We start from the raw sequence: 5303 nt of genomic DNA, 5'->3' as shown, positions 1-5303 counted from the left end.
CCTCATATGATGAAAGCATAAGATATTTATATTGCTCTGAAAATAGAGTAATCACAACACTCTCTAGGTCCATTCATGTTGCTCTAATTAAGACGGTTTATCTTTTTTCATAGCTTAGTTACATTCCACTATAAATATTTATCACATTTTAAAAAAATCCAATTACATGTTGGTAGGTCACTTGATCACTTGATCACGTTATTCATCAATTTACTCAAGCGGGTGCCAGTAATGTCTTCATTTGTCCCTGTCACGTGCTAGTGTAGTCTAATGGCGTCTGCTCACTCCAGGAACATGAAGAGCCTCAAACCATTCGTTCAGGGTCTTGACAAAGAAGTCTGACCATCTCGTAGGTGGGCAGCCACGCGATCTTTTTTTTTTAATATGGAACGCTTCATGAATTTGCGTGTCATCCTTGCACAGGGGCCATGCTAATCTTCTCTGTATCATTCCAATTTTAGTATATGTGCTGCCGAAGCGAGCACCACACGATCTTTTGATGTCCCGTGGAATCCAGTCAGTAATGGCTCTAGTTGTCTCCAAATTGCATTACATGTCCAGCCCATCTGATTTTTGACGCTTTGGCAAACGAGACAGCGTCCCTGATTCTTCATCGTGGAAAGAGGTCGGAACTCTGGATTCTTTCTCTCACTTGAGTGAAGCATGATACGCCAAGCATAGCACTTTCGATTCCTCTTTGGGAGATCCAAATAGGTTTCTCATCCTGTTTTCGTAGGGCCCTGGTCTCTGGGGCGTAAGTTAATGCAGGAAGAATGGTAGAGTCAAAGAGATATGCCCCGAGCCAAAGGTTCTTTGTCCTCTTAGCTATTTCTTCGATGCTCTTGTAGGCGTTCCATGCCGCTCACTTCCTCCTGTGCAACTCAGGTGCCAGGTCATTCGTCATCTTGAGTTCTTGACATAGGTACACATAACTGCTGCATTCGGAGATGTTCATTCTTTTGAAAGTGAATGGAACATCAGGAACGAGTCCATTTCTCATGAACATTGTCTTCGTGAGATTCAGCTGCAGTCCGACCTTTCTGCACTCATGGTCGAAGTCGGCCAGCTTGGCTAATGTTTGGTGTTATTAGAACGATGTCATCAATGAAGCGGAGGTGGTGTAGTTGCCAAAGGTCTATCTTCACTCCCATACCTTCCCATTCCAGTTGTCACAGGACATTCTCAAGGGTGGCACTGAAGAGTTTTGGTGAAACTGTATCACCTTGCTCAACCCCTCTCTTTATGTCAATGATCACTTTCTTCTAGAATGGTGAGATCCTGGTGGTGAATCTGTAATATAGCTCATGGAGAATCCTATTGGTACTGAGGTTATATAAACTTAGGCTATCGTAAATAATACTTCATGGATCTAACACAGATCAGCTACATGCAAGGCAGTTAACTTATCCACTATACTATTGCTCCAGATCTATTGTTGAGTTTTATAAATTTATTTTCTGTTTTGGATATTGACCTTCTGTCAAATATACAATTTGAAAATATTTTCTCCTATCCAGTAGGATTCCTTTATATTTTTATGATAGCTTTTATATTTATTATTATTTGCTGTACAGGAGATTTTTAACAGAAGTATAGAAAAGATAAAGGCAGAGGAATTATTGCTAGACAGTACAATAGATAGAGACTGGGGAGATGAGGAAGAATTATGAAGATATTCCAAATATTCTGTGAGGTAGGAAGAGAGCAAAAAGTGAATAATATTACAACATTCAAGTAAAAGAGTTCTTTGATGAAGGAGGGTATCTAAGTACATTCATCATTCCTAATATGTCAATGCAGATAACACAACTGAATGTAACTAGATGGAGGTCATAGATACCTTTTAAAGTTGTGAGCTTTTCAACCGATGCTGGCGTGGATGTGGCGAGAAAGGGACACTCCTTCACTGTTGGTGGGAATGTCCACTGGTTCAGCCCTTCTGGAAAACAGTATGGACGATTCTCAAAAAATTAGAAATTGAGCTCCCATTTGACCCAGCAATACCACTCCTGGGAATATATCCCAGAGAGGCAAAAATGTATAGTCGAAGTGACATCTGCACTTGTTTGTTCATTGCAGCACTCTTTACAATAGCCAGAAACTGGAAGAAACCTGAATGCCCAAGAACAGATGACTGGTTAAAGAAACTTTGGTACATCTACACAATGGAGTACTATGTAGCTCTTAGAAAAGATGAAGTCATGAAATTTACATACAAGTGGTACAATATGGAAAGTATCATGCTAAGCGAAATGAGTCAGAAAGAGAGGGATAGACATAGAAAGATTGCATTCATCTGGGGGATATAAAGTAACAAAGTATGAGATTAATACCCAAGAATAGCTGAGATCAGCACCAGGAGGATTACTCCATAACTTAGAGGCCAGCCGGGTATCCTAGAGGAGGGGGCTGTTCAGATGGAGAAGGGAGCACCAAATAAAGGATGTTTGGAGGATCCTCCCAGGAGGGGAGATGCATGTAGAAAGTGGACTATGGACTGAACATGTTTGCCACTCGGTGCCTCTTTTGCAGACTGCAGCACCCAAGAGGAGAGAGAGAACACGGGGGATTGCCCTGCCACAGAGACAGGGGGGATGGGGGGATGGGGGTGGGAGGGATATTGTCCATGGTGGTGGAAGATGGGCACTGGTGGAGGGATGGGTGTCTGATCATTGTATGGTTGAAACCAGAGCACAAAAAATTGTAAATCTACAACTTTAAAAAAAATAAAATAAAATAAAGGGAAAAAAAAATAAAGTTGTGAGCTTTTGTTTCTGTTCACTTGGGAGTGGGGGGAAAATATATATATAAGCACAGTGAGATCAATGGAAAAAATAGGGAAAAAATAAAAGACACATAAATGGAAAACTTTGCAATAGAAATAAACAAAAAAGAGAACTTTTCAGCACACAGCCACAGAGAAGAAAGGCCATGGGGGACCTCCACAGCTACCGAGAATGCTCCCAGTCCCGAAGAGAGCTGAGATCACCGGGAAGTCCCAGATGGGGTAGGTGCCACATCCCGCCTCCTCCAGAGGGAACCCCGGTGACCATGAGCCTCTACAAGCATAGCTCGTTTATGCAGGAACCAGGACTCTCACTGCAAAACGACATCTTCTTATATATAAAGTGGTCAATAGAAAGTAAATTCTCCAACGTTTCTCCCTGAAAATCGGGCTTAACTCTTTTACAAACCACAACACCAAATAGGAAAGAGAGAACAAAAGGGAATGCCCTGCCACAGAGGCAGGGTGGGATGGGGATGGAATGGGGGATGGGAAGTTTACTGGGATCCGTGGTGGTGGGAAATGGTTACTGGTGGAGGGATGGGTATTCAAAATAAATAAATAAATTTAATAAAAACAAAGAAACAAAAAAGTGAGGTTGGTGGAGATCAGAAAAAGTTGGTTATTATGTTTTTAGGATGCAAGTGGTGAAACAGCTTTGTATACTTAGAAGAATGCATAGGGGAAAACTGATTTTATGGAGAGAGGAGAGAAACAATGAAGGGACGTCCCAACGAATGTGGAAATAGTGATATTTAGGACCTTAGAGGTGAAGAAACGAGCTTCAGCCTAAGTAACTGCAGGAAAGTGAACTATATTTGTGCAGATGCTAGCAATGATGTGATAGAAGTGCAGCTGGAGAGAGGGATCTTTGAAATTTAAATGGACAGTATTAAACAGTGAATTAGAGATTATTTGGTATAGGGAGTTTAAATATTTCCAGACTTCCATACGGGCCCATTTGTAATGTACGGTCATGAATTTAAAGTGAAACCAGACAGCAAGATTAATTGTTATTTTCCAGCTTCACTTAACCACATGTGTGGGGTCACTGGTTAGGTGGAATATTGACTTTAGCCAGCTTTGGGGTCCTGTCAGGCAGATTTGATGAAATGAGGAAAAAGAAGGACTTCAGATGTGGGCAAAGGGATGATTGTGATAATGGAGTGTGAAAAGGAAGCTGAGTAAAGTGGGAAAAGAGGACATGGGGTGTACAAAACAATAAAGAGGTGTGATGATCAATGACTAAAGCTCTTGAGTTTGAGGTTGAAAGTTTGTTAGAGTTGGAATAAGAGAAAGAGCAAACAAACTGTACATGAAATATTCAAATCAAGAGGCATAGGTTATGTAATTTATTTGAGACCTAGTGAGTGAAGGAGCCAAGCTCCTTTCCACTGGAGCTTATTAAAATGATGGCACCCTCAGTATTCTGGTACAGCCATCAACACTGTCATCTATGCCTTCAGAACATCCTTGGTCTCATTCTCCTACCTTTTCCCCAAGTTCCTCACTACAAAACAATATCAACATATATAGGGGCAAGGTGAGGCTCAGGATTGGTAAGAAACTTTACTTAAGATCATACAGCCCAGTACTGGAGTGATAGCAGAGCGGGTAGGGCGTTTACCTTGCACTAGGCCAACCCTGGTTTGATTCCCAGCATCCCATATGGTCCCTCAAGCACTGCCACGAGTAATTCCTGAGTGCATAGTCAGGAGTAACCCCTGAGCATTGCTGGGCGTGACCGAAAAAGAAAAAAAAATCACACTACCCAAACATTGAAATCATTGCTAATATTAAGATAGGCTGAGAAATATGCCAGAACTGAAAAGAAAGTGCTTTCTGAGAAGGAAATAATCCTGTGGTGATTCTGACCCTGCAAGAGCAAATACCTGTGGCATCCCAGAAGCCTTGAAGCCCATTTTAGTTCCTTTCCACTGACTTTCATGTAGTGAGAGGTTGGCAAGGGTGAAAACCTTAAAATACTTAACAAAAGATTTTGTAAAGGGCATTCATTACGAAGCACTTCATAATTGTCTGTCTTTATCTTGTACTTCCTGTTTTGAGACACAGGAAGAAAAATCAACAGGAAAAGTATATAAAAATCCCTTACAGGATCCAATTAAATAAAAATAGTGCTGACAGGAAACAGACATCTTGAAATGTTAACAGGAGCAAGGGACCGAGCAGAATGAGAAACCCCGCAGAATAGACTGACTCTTGATATGGAAGAAATCAATTACAATGAAATGCAACTGGAACCAACTTTTAGGCACCAATTTATGGCCTACTTGCAACCTCTTCTTCCCAGTTAACCATTTATCCCAAACTGCTATCTGCTGACACCTTGCAGAGGAAAGAATCAGGCCTGGCAATTTCTCTGTCATAGCATCTTCTTTCAATCTTATTAATAGCAAATGCCTAAAACCAATACCTAGCGTTGACTGCTAGTTACTCCATGTTACAACACTAAATAAGCCATGAATGTCATATGCAAGATCTGAAAGAGATTAGGAAA

At 41.1% G+C, this 5303-nt stretch overlaps 1 non-coding gene across 1 annotated transcript; it reads right to left on the bottom strand.

Moving 5' to 3' along the window:
* Positions 1-378: 378 nt before the first annotated feature.
* Positions 379-485, bottom strand: LOC130030799 (U6 spliceosomal RNA). Its single transcript, XR_008793483.1, has one exon. It is a non-coding gene; the product is annotated as a U6 spliceosomal RNA (small nuclear RNA).
* Positions 486-5303: the final 4818 nt, after the last annotated feature.

This window comes from Sorex fumeus, unplaced genomic scaffold (assembly GCF_029834395.1).
Source record: "Sorex fumeus unplaced genomic scaffold, SorFum_2.1 ptg000044l, whole genome shotgun sequence".
In the NCBI taxonomy this organism is placed as follows: Eukaryota; Metazoa; Chordata; class Mammalia; order Eulipotyphla; family Soricidae; genus Sorex; species Sorex fumeus.
This window is presented reverse-complemented; position numbering and strand designations above follow the sequence as displayed.